The sequence below is a fragment of the Lemur catta genome, chromosome 7 (assembly GCF_020740605.2).
Source record: "Lemur catta isolate mLemCat1 chromosome 7, mLemCat1.pri, whole genome shotgun sequence".
NCBI lineage: Eukaryota > Metazoa > Chordata > Mammalia > Primates > Lemuridae > Lemur > Lemur catta.
In genome coordinates this window covers 38403853-38416581 of record NC_059134.1, presented here as the reverse complement: position 1 = coordinate 38416581, position 12729 = coordinate 38403853, and positions in this window count along the sequence as shown.

The window sequence follows — 12729 nt, the reverse complement described above, 5'->3', positions numbered from 1 at the left end:
AGAAATCTTCATTCAATAAAAATTTCCAAACTTAGAATTCTAAAGAAATTTCTCTTGCAATCTAGATAAATGTTTTACCTAGGGTTAGTTAAAATATCGTTATAATAACTTGTTTATCCTCCTTTACTTTGGTAGACTCTGAAAGAACCCATGAAATAGAGGTTGCGACCAAAAAATACAAATTCAGTGAATTCTTTTAACAGGAAAAAAACCAGAACTTAAAAATGAAATAAAAATATTCTGTTTCAGTTTTCATGTACAAATATGATCTAATATATGTAATCTACCTGAGTCAACATTTTCTTATATATATAGAAAATATTTGTGTGTGTATGTGTGTGTATGTGTGTGAATGTGTGTGTATCCATGCCTGAGAAATCTACCTGGCAATTGTTCTTTTTCAGTTTGTGCAAGTCATTGCCTAGAACTTTTGCACAAATGTGTCCTAAATAGGATGCTGAGCTCTCTGCACAGGTATCAGCAGAATACTGGGCAGACTACACTTCTCTTTATTGTATATTCTATTTGTTTTTCATGTCAACCACAAAAGACTTAATAAGATTATCAGACTTTACTTCCTATCTGAGGAAATTCAAAGCAATGCAAATAACTTGAAATTCAATGTTAGACTCTTTGGATTTAAAAGTCCTTGTTCACCCTATCCTGGGGAGTTCTTACTGGCCAACTTTCTCTGAAGTAGCTAGTTTCCTGCCATGTTGTGCGGCCATTCCCCACCTCTCTTCTTATCTCTTTTTCTACTCTTATCTACCATATTTTCTTCCCTTACCCACTGTTTTTTATGTCTCATCCAAAATTTTCTTCCAACCATTTTTTCTCTCTCTTTCTCACTCTTTCTTTTTCCCTTTCATCTTTCTCAGTATTTTTCTTTTGTTGTCTCATTTTATCACTTTTGTTCTTAGTTCTATTCACATGCTCGTACTTTCTTTTTCATTCTTGTCTTCCTCGTTAAAAGCAGCCTATGGTGGTATTTTTCTTAAGTAAAGTCAAATCCTTCTTAAGAGAAACTCTGGTTCCAACTAGAAAAATAATAATTTGTTGTATCATTTTAGGTATAATTGAAGGAACATCTGTACTTTTACACTGGCATATAAGTCTTGTTTTCATGAATATGAAAATACTGTTTATCATTATTCCTTTTAATCACTTCAATAAATTTTTGAGTAAAACATATAATTTGAATATATTTTATACATGTGAAAATATTAAGTAGCTTGGAAATTATATATTACTACTGGAAACTGATATGTATATGTAAGAGTATTAGATAGACTGAAAATTAGAACATAATTACAAAAAGGTCCACAAATTTGATTATATAAACATCTTTATAAAATAGTACAGAATTACAAATATGAACGATAAAATATGCAACCCCCATATAGCAACTACTTAGCTTAAAAAATAAAATATAATCAACATAGTAGAGGAACCATTTTATACCTGACAGATTGCATGCATAATCTGCTCTCATGCCCTAAAAGTAATCACCATTCTCAATATCTATATTTATCTATCTCTCTATATATATCAAAGTGGCTTTATGTAGTTATACTTCCAGTGTTTTTAAGTTTCATATAAATTATGTCATATTTGATGTATATTCTTACAGATAGTTTAAGTCTTAGTCTATTTAATGTGATATGTTACATTTACAGATTTTCTTATGTTAAACCATTCTTGCATTTCTGGGATGAATCCAACTTGAGAATAATATTTTATAAACATTCACATACACATATGTGTGTGTGTATATATATATATATAAATGCATGAAAACAGAGAAAGAGGAATTTGGATTCCATTTGTAATATTTTAAAATATTATTTCATTTATAATGAATGATAAATATTGATGTGTAATGATAACATTTTTATTCACTACTTTTCTGAGGGTTTTTTAATATAAAGTCATACTAGTCTCATAAAATTAGTAGAAAGCACAACTGTGTTTGACATCTGATGATAAGTTTTCATAAATTTGGAAATAGCTTTTTTTGAGTATTTTATAGAGCTTTCATGTAAAGCCACATGTGCTTACTGTTATTTATTGCAAACTTCTTTATATACCATCTTTAAATGTACATTTCAGTATTTCAATGTGTATTATCACAGCTATCTAACTCCAGGACATTCCATCATCCACCCTTCTGACCAGAAAACTCTCACACATATTAGCAGTTAGTCCCAATAGTCCATTTTCCCTATCACTTGACAACCACTATATTTATTTCAGAAAAAATAGACTTTAAGACAAAAATTTTTATTAGAAACTTAAAGTAATAAAAGGGTAAATTTTATATCAAAAGATATAACAATTATAAGCATATATGCACCTGACAACAGGGCTCCAAAATATGTGAAACAAAAAATAACAGAATTGAAGAGAGAAGTAAACAATATATTTTAATAGCCACTACAGCTCTCATTTAACTAATTTTTGAATGGAATACATATTTTCCTTCATTTTACTTTCAATCTATTTGTATTTTCAAATTTAGAATGAACATCTTCTCTAGATCAAATGGACCTAAGTTATATTTACAAAACATTTCATCCAACTGCTGTAGAATATACATTCATGTCATCAGCACATCAAGCATTCTCCAAATGAGTATTAACAAATTTTTAAAAATTAAAATCATATGAAGTATCTTATCTGAACCAAGTGGAATAAAACTAGAAATCAATAACAAGAGGAACTTTGAAAACTATAAATACATGGAAATTTAAATAACATGTTCCTGAGTGACCAATGGATCAATGACGAGATTAAGATGGAAATTAAAGAATATTTCTTGAAAAAAATGAAATGGAAACATAATATACCAAAACCTATGAAATACAGAAAAATCAGTACTAAGGGAAGTTTATAACAATAAATATTTAAAAGTAGAAATACTTCAAATAAAAACCCTAATAGTACACCTAAAAGAACTAGAAAATCAAGAAAAACCCAAACCCAAAATTAGTAGAAAGAGTTAAAGATCATAGAATAAATATATGAAATTGAGACAAAAATTCCTAAAGACCAAGAAAATGAAAAGCTTCTTTTTCTGAAAATAAAAACACAATTGACAAACATTTAGCTAGACTATGAAAAAAGAGAAAAGATCCAAACAGAGAATATCAGAGACAAAAAAGGAGGCATTACAATTCATACTACAGATATTCAAATGATCATTAGAGACTTTTAACCTAGAAGGAATGGATAAATTCCTGGACACATACAACCAACCCAGATTGAACCATGAACAAATAGAAAATCTGAACATACCAATAACAAGCAATGAAATAGAAGCAATAATAAAAAGTCTCCCATTGAACAGGAGCCCAGAACCAGGCATCTTCATTGCTGAATTCTACCAAACATTTAAAGAAGAATTAATACCAGTGTTACTCAAACTATTAAAAAATATTGAAAAGGAGGGAATATTTCCAAACTTATTCCATCCATACCGCCAGAATTATCCTGATACCAAAATCAGACAAACACACTACAGAAAACTGTAGTCCAATATCTCTGATGAACATAGGTGCAAAAATTCTCAACAGTATACTAGCAAACCAAATTTAACAACACATGAAAATAATTATTCAAAATAATCAGACAGGATTCATCCTAGGGAAGCAAAGATGGTTAACGTAAGCAAATCAATAAAAGTAATACATCACATTAATTGAATCAAGAGCAAAAAACATTTTATCATTTCAATAGATATTGAAAAGTGTTTGATAACATTTTACATCCTTTCTTGATAAAAACTCTCAAAAACCTAGGTGAAGGAACATACCTCAAAATAATAAAAAACATAAATTACAACCCCCAAGCTAACATTATATTGAAAAGGGAAAAACTGAAAGCCTTTCCTGTAAGATCTGAAGCATGACAAGTACAACTACTTTTACTCCTTTTATTCAACATAGTGCTGGAAGTCCTATGCAGAACAATTACACAAGAGAGAGAAATAAAGCGCATTTGAATTGGAAAGGCAGAAGTCATATTGTCTTTGTAGATAATGTAATCTTATACATAGAAAAGCCTAAAGACTCCATTGAAAATTTGCTATAACTGGTAAGTGAATTCAGTCAATTTACAGGATCCAAAATCAACACATATAAATCAGTAGTATTTCTTTATTTAAACAACAAATATTCTAAAAAAGAAATCAAGAAAGCAATCCCATTTACAATAGCTACAAAATCCAAAATACCTGGAAATAAATTTAACCAAAAAGTAGAATATCTCCAGAAGAAAAAATTAATGAAGGAAATTGAAGAGGACACAAAAAATAGAGAGATTTCCCATCATCATGGATTGGACAAATCAAAATTGTTAAAATGTCATTACCACTCAAAGTTATCTACAGAGTCAATGTAATCCTTATCAAAACACCAATGACATTCTTTACATAAATAGGAATAATTCTAAAATTTGTATGAAACCACAAAAGATCCCAAATAGAAAAAGCAATGGCAAGCAAGAAACAAACAAACAAACAAAAAACAAAAGACAAACTCTGGAGGTATTATAATATCTAACTTCAATATAAATGACAAAACTGTAGTAACCAAATCAGCATGGTAGCATGACTCTGGGATAAAAACAGACACATAGGCCAATGGAACAGAATGGTGAGCCAAAAAAAATAAATCCACACATTTCTCCTTTGCAGCCAACTAATTTTCAACAAAGGTACTGAGAACATACATTGGGGCAAGGATAGTTCCTTCAGTAAATTGTGCTGGGAATATTTAATATTCATATGCAGAAGAACAAAACTAGAACCTTATCTTTTACCATATACAAAAATCAAATCAAAATGGATTAAAGATTTAAATATAAGACCTGAATCTATGAAACTATGAGAACAAACCTTGGGAAAATGTTTCAGGATATTGGTCTGACAAGATTTCTTAAGATTTTGAAAGTACAGGCAACAAAATTGACAAATGGGATTATATTAAGTTGAAAACCTTCTACCCAGCAAAAGAATACACAAAGAGAAGACTCAATGTACAGAATAAGAGAACATGTTTGCAAATTATTCATACTGCAAGGGATTAATAACCAGAATATATAAAGAACTCAATAGTGTAGAAAACAAATAATCTGATTACAAAATGGGCAAAAAATCTGAACAGACGTTTTTCAAAAGAAGACATACAAATGGCCAAAAGGTGTATGACAAAATGTTCAGCATTACTTGTTGTCAGGTAAATGCAAATGAAAATCACAATAAGGTATTATTTCATCCCAGTTAAAATTACTATCATCAATAAGACAGGAAATAACATGTTGATGAGGATGTGGAGAAAGGGGAACACTTGTACACTGTTGGTGGGAATGTAAATTACTGTAGCCACTGTGGAAAATAGTATGAAGTTTCCTCAAAAGACTAAAAAGATAATTATCATATGATTCAGCAATCCCACTGCTGGTTATACATCCAAAAGAAAGGAAATTAGTATATTGAAAAGATATTGGCATGCTATATTTATTGAAGCATTATTTGTAATAGTGAAGATATAGAATCAATCTAAGTATCCATCTGTGGATGAATGAATAAAGAAAATATGGTGTATGTATATGAAACCATATTATTCAGCCACATAAAATAATGAAATTTTGTCATTTACAGCAACATACATAAAACCGGAGGACATTATGTTAAGTGAAATAAGTCATGCATAAAAAGACAAATATCACATGTTCTCACTCATGTGGGCACCAAAAATTGATCTCATGGAGGTAGTGAATAGAATGGTAACTACCAGAGGCTGGGAAGGCTACTGGGGAAGGGGGGTGAAGAGAGATTGCTTAATGGGTACAAAAATACAGTTATATAGAAGAAATCATTTCTAGTGTTTGATAGCACAATAGAGTGACTATGGTTAATAATAATTCATTATAGAATTCATAATAGTTTAAGATTTGGAATGTTCTCAACACCAAGACATGACAAACGTTTGAGTGATGGATGTTCCAATTACCCTGTTTGATTATTACATATTGCCTATTTGTATCAATATACCATTTGCTCCCATATGTCCCTCCCCCTTGCTTTTGTTTTTATTATAAAGACGTTTCTTCATACATCCATGTTCATTGGTATGTATTTATAATTATTTTTCTGCCATTGTCTTCTAAATCAGATTGAAAAAAGTTACAAACATTTCATGTATACTGTATTTTATATTTTAAGATTCTTTCTTTGTCTATAGCTTAAAACAGTTTGATTATGATGTGTCCAGTTGTGGATCTCTTTGAATTTATCCTACTTAATGTTCGTGAACTTCTTAGATAGGTAGTTTATTTGGGGGGATCCAAATTGGGAAGTTTTTGGCCATTATTTCTTCAAATATTCTTCCTGCTCATTTTTCTTTTTCCTCTTCTTCTGAAAAGCCCATTATGCATACATTATTACATTTGATGGTTCTTCACAGATATTTGAGAATCTGTTCATTATTCTTCAGTCTTTCTGTTTCCCAGACTAGATAATCTCAATTGACCTGTCTTCATTAATTCTTCTCTCTCCCCACTTTCATCTGTTCTTCGGCCCCTCTACTGAATTTTTCATTTCATCAGTTTTAATTTTCACCTCAATTGACCTGTCTTCATTAATTCTTCTCTCTCCCCACTTTCATCTGTTCTTGGGCCCCTCTACTGAATTTTTCATTTCATCAGTTTTAATTTTCACCTCCAAAACAACTATTGGGTTGCTTTTTATTATTTCATTCTCTTTATTATATTCTCAGTCTGATGAAGCATCATTTCTATAGTTTTCTTTAGTTCTTTAGACATAATTTCCTTTAGCTCATTGGTCATATTTAAAATAAACGATTCAGTGTATTTTCCTAGAAAGTCCAACATCTTGGCTTTCTCAACCACAGTTTGTATTAATTTCTCTTATAACATCTTATACCCAAGATTTAGTTCCCAAGTTTTTGGTTAGTCTATTGTTTGCCCCAACTGTAACCTATCACCTTGGGCATTAGCAACCTAAGACATTAATGTCTAAGACTAAATGTTTTCGACAAATGCCTCCTGGGAAGTAAGTTTATCTCTAGGCCACTTCTGTGTTTGAGAAAATAAAAAGAAGCCTTTCGGGCTGTTCTTCCAGGAAGCCATCATACAGGTGAGAACAAATTATTATTAAAATTTGCTGGGAGTAAGGTCCTTTCTGATTCCTGTTCTTAGAAATATCAGTTGTCTTTCTTGCATAAACATTTTCCAGATTCCTGCAAGCCTTTGATTAATTTCCAGAATACATAAAAAATAATTTTAATAGTTTCATCCCATTTTCCATTGTTTTTATGGAGAGGTTGAATTTTGAGTTTTATATTCTACCATTTCATTGATGTTAATCCAGTGCAAATGTTTTTAACTCTTTGTTCTATTCCTCTGATACTCAAGTATTCTAATTATTTGTGGATAAATTTTGGTAAATGTTTTTCTTTTATTCTGGGAAATGATTCATTTCTACTGTTTTTAAAATGTATTGAATTAAATTAGTGATTGTCATATTATGTTTTAAATGTTCATTCTATTTTAAATTATGCCCTCCCTTCCTTTTCATTTGCAAGATTTTTCTTTTTGGAATCTGTTTCTCTGCTTCTGTTTTTCCTTCTTTCATTTTTCCATTTTTTCCTTTCTCCCTTGGTTCCCTATCTCCCTATTCCCTGCCCTACTGATTTATGATAAAGTTTTATTATTATTATTGATCTTTTCAAAGAACCAGTTTTTGCTTTACTAGCTTGCTCTATTTAGTATTCATTTTTATTTTGCTATTTTTAATTACTTTTATATTTTTTCTGTTTTTCATATTTTATTCTCTTTTTATAACCTCAAAATTAGTATGCAATATAGTACACACAGTATAGTTATTTTCAGCCAGATTTCTAATTAACTGTTTAAGGATTTGAGGCTATAAGGTTCCTTTAAATATCTTTTTAGCTTTATTTTACAATGTTTAGTATGAGATTTTGGGGGTTTGGGGAAACTCCCCCTTTCCCCAGAAAGTTTGCTGAAAGTTCAACTCACAGTTAAGGCAGAGTAATGAGAGAAAGAGGTTTATTTATCATGCATACAGAGAGAATCACAGAGTGATTATCCAACATCCCATTTGGATCCAGATATTTTTATACCTTCATTTTAGAGGGGAGGGGGAGATGAGGAGTATAGGTAATTCTGTTTAGGGGCAATTTGGGGTAATTTGTGGTGCAAACTTTTAAAATCAGAATATAAATACTCTCTTAAGATGTTATTTTTCTTGTTGACAGTTTAAATAAAATTAAAAAGCCTAGTGTCAATAGAAAATTTCCAATCTTAACACATTATTTGGGGGAGTTTCCTTAGTATGAGAACCAAAATAATTCTTCTTTACAGTGAATTATATTTTAATTTCTGTTCCAGTGATTTTTCTGTGGTATAGTTAGAATTGGAAATAACACTAAAAAGTCCTACTGAACCAAAACTTTACTATCTTGGATCACTACTAAAGCTATTTGTTCTGAAAAAATTCAAGAGTTATATTTGAATCTTAAATCAGTAACAGAAGGAATGTATGCAATGCAGCAACATCACATCAGAAACAGGGTTCTACTTTTAGTGTCCCATCTCAAATTCTATTTTTATTAGGACCATGAGACATTCCTCATTTGTCTATTTCCACTAAATTTATTATGCAAGAATCAAAACAACTGCAAACATTTGTAGAGTGTTTACTGAGTGCCACACAATGTCATTGGTGTGTTGCTTATATTATTACCTCTGTCAATTTCCAGGAATAGAAAATATGTTTATTCTCATGTTATAGTTGAGGAAACTGAGAAAGCGAAAAACTAAAAATCTTACTCATTGCCATATAACCATTAAATGCCAGACCTGGGATTTGAACCTTGAATACTGCCTCTGGAGTGTGTGCTCTTAATTGCTATTTATACTGGTTTACCCCTCAGTGCTTCTCATTCATATATTTGCTACTGAGAAACACTAAGAGTAAGGATATAATAATTATTATCTCATTTGCTTGTCTGGCACATTTATAATCATTATATTTCTAAATGTTTTTTGTGGATAGATCTTTCTGGCCAACAAAATGTTTTCATTATTTTATAATACTGTTGTACTTCTTTGTAATGAACATTGTCATTTGCGTGCATTTTGTTATCTCCTAAGGGAAGATAATTACAAACACAACATATATCCATACATAACTTTAAATGCTAAGTGGAAATAGGATTGAGAAATCATCTCTCTGTGTAAAGGACACTGGAGACAAAGAAAAAGGAGTTTGGAAGAGAGCGGTGAGTGCTAAATACGTACCTGTTGGGTACAATGAACATTGTCCTAGTGATGTGCACACTGAAAGCTCTGACTTCAGCATTATACACTTTATCCATGTAACAAAAACATTTTATACCCCCTTAATCTTTTGAAGTTAGAAAAAAAATCATACCTATTTAATGTACTTTTCTTGAGTATTCTACTTCTTGTTCAATTCTACCTCAAATTTCTGTGATCTTTATGAAAAATTTTAGTTTTCTATGTGACATTAGAGAACAAATGAAAATATTGAAACAAATGACAGTATGAATTTAATTCGTCAAAAAAATAAAAACTCATCAGAACATTTATGTTAATTATGTCTTTGATTACATACAAGTTGGGATGAAAATGTCAAACCTTATTCTTTCTAAAACATTGTTCTCTCACAAATAATCAGTAGCAATTTGATAACTCAGTTTTGTATCCAAGAAAATGGAATTGGGATATTGAATATCTGAAGACATTATAGGACTTGAGGAGTTGTTATTGACATGGAACTCTACTTATGTATGACAGAAAATACAAAAATGGGGACACGCAGTAAAACATCAGTCTCAGAGAGCTGTGTGATATTTCACTGCCCTACATTTTGTTTTCTCATGAATTCTGTTTTTAAATCTTCCAAGTCAACTGGCCTTTTAATTTTAATAGTTCTGTAATGGCAAATGACATATTTTAGTAATTACTAGATATTTTCATTTTAAAATATAAATGTTAAAAACTTTATTGTTAATAATATTTATCATCTATTTAGCTTTTTCCTTGTGCTGAACAATAAGAAAAAAAACCTTTTGTTTAATTTGAAAAGTTTCCCGGATGTCTTTTAAAGTCATGTATTCAATGAGGAAAGTAGTATGCAGTATTCATTTAACTCATTTAACTCAATAGAAGTCACATCATCAGCACTTCCTAAAAATGTGTTTATGTGGTAAAAAGGATTCAAATAAGATCAACTTCTAGTGGAAGGCTAAATATCCTGTGGGTGTACAGTAAATGATATTTAAGGGAATTTGGCAGCAAATTCAATTCAATTCAATCAACTTTTATTGAGAGCCTAAGCTCTTATAGATGCTAAGTTTATGAAAATGGATGAAAAAGATTGCCTCCAATCTAACAAAGTTTAAGTTCTTTTGCTAGAGACAGACATTTTTATAACTATGGAAAAGACTATTTTTTTTCTAAATCACCAAATATTAGTCAAGGTTTATAATACACTAAGTAATATGTGAAGCTCTGGATAATATAAAATTCTGGTCTTCTTGTTCTAAAATGTCAAAGTGAATTTTCAAACATCAATTATAACACAAAATGATTCACTCTTTCAACAAATACCCATTTTGTGGAAAGCACAATGACATATTTCCTTGAGATAAGTAAATTTATAATTGAGTAATGAATGCAGACACACAAGTGTGTGTGTGTGTGTGTGTGTGTGTGTGTGTGTGTGTATGTGTTTCAGGGAATATTGTATGGAGGCAGTGATAGCTATCCTGTGCCATCTTGTATGAGTAGGACTTAGGTGAGGAGGAAAGATAGGGATAAATTGAATTTTAAGGTGGTGAAAGAACACCAAGAGCTATGACTTGCTGTTTGAATGTAATATTCACATCAAGCAGTGACAAATCTTGTTATCCAAGGAAGGATTGTGGAGGGACCTGGATGCTGTAACAAAATATTCATTTATGTTTGTTCATTTGTTCATCTAAATGGTAAGAAGTGCACTTTGTAAATGTCATCCTTCTGGCTGTATAGAGAATCCACAGGATAAAAAGAGAAGATAACATTATGTAGGTACGTACGGTTTAGCTGGATCATAATATGTGAGATCAATTTCAATAACCAGAAAAAGGTCAAAAGATGATAAACTTACAATAGTTGAATAATATAGAACAAAAAAGAAATAGCCATTAAATAAACAAACTCTCTAAAGCTTTGTTATTCTTTGTTTCTTTGGAAGTGAGGTGTATACCATTTCCAGGAGCCCATACTTGAAGTAGTCATGGCTTCCTCCAAGAAGCTTCTTTTCTGCCTGTCTCAGAACAAGGATGTGATGGTGTTAGTCTGGATACCATACTAGTTGCGTGTAATAATTCTGACTTGTCCTAGAATTAATAAAATCTCTGCCTGGCTGGACATTAAAAATGTTTTTCTTCACTATATGGTGGCAGAGAGGGGTGGAGGTGTAGAGTATGGGAGTGGAAGTTATAACTATGGTGAATATCTGTAATATTCTACATTTGGCCCGAAGGCTACAGTATTAGAAAGAAATAGAATATTATGTAACATGAGACTACAAAATTTGCAAGTTATTTGTACTACAGGTGTCCTCAAAGTTTCCAACAGTTCTGTTTTACCCTGTTTTTCAACATTTAGATGTTTTCTGTTGCTATTGAACATAGACATCTATAGAGGTGCATTTGATATCCCATGTAGCTTGTCAAGGTACTAAAATTTTCAAATGACTCATTCTAGCATCACTTACTATAAGTGGGACATCTGTTGGATGATATTTCCTCTGGAATATAAGCTGGTTCTATATCTAATCTTTTATCTTTTTTACACAGCATTTCAGAAGTTTAACCTCTAATCTGCTTCCTTAGATTTGATTCCCTCTTGAATACTGATGTTAGATTTGAATTGGCCTCTATTCCTCTGACCTCCTTGTTTTGGCACTAGTTATTTCCCAATATTTTCTTTTGTTCTGGTGGGCTCCTTTAGCCTTAGCTCAATCATATTTATTTCTTGAATACTGTAAAACTTTCACCAAGCCTGTCTTACTTTACAGAACAATTGAAAATTATACCTTCTTCAAATGCATTTGTATATCTTTATTTCTATTACTAATATTTTTCTCTCAATATTGTTATTCTGACAAATCAAGTTTAGAAAAGAATAGGAAATAAATTTCAGTTCCTTTTATTGTCTTTAATTTTCTCTTTTTTAAAAAAATTCATTTGCACCATCTTATATTATATCTAATATTGGGTTCTAAATAGACCTGAAATCATTTTTTATATATCAAATATCTCAACACTATACATTTTTAGGGTTATTGTTAGGCGATATTATGGTTTTCTTGTAAGTGAATTTATCACCACCACCTACAAAAGTCACCACTTCCAGCCATTAGAAATACCATACACAATTCTACCACCTTTTTGAATGAGTAGCACATTGGCTTACTCAAACATTTAAAATATTCTACTTAGGATTCAGACATTTACCAAAGTGATAGGTGAATTGCCATATAATAAAACTAAAGAAAATTAATTTCCTCTGAAAATTTTTTTTTCTGAATAATAGGTATCAGCTGTTACAAGTTTCAAAGGGGTTTAAGGCACTATATGAAAAAGTATAAAACATTGGTGATAACAAGACTTA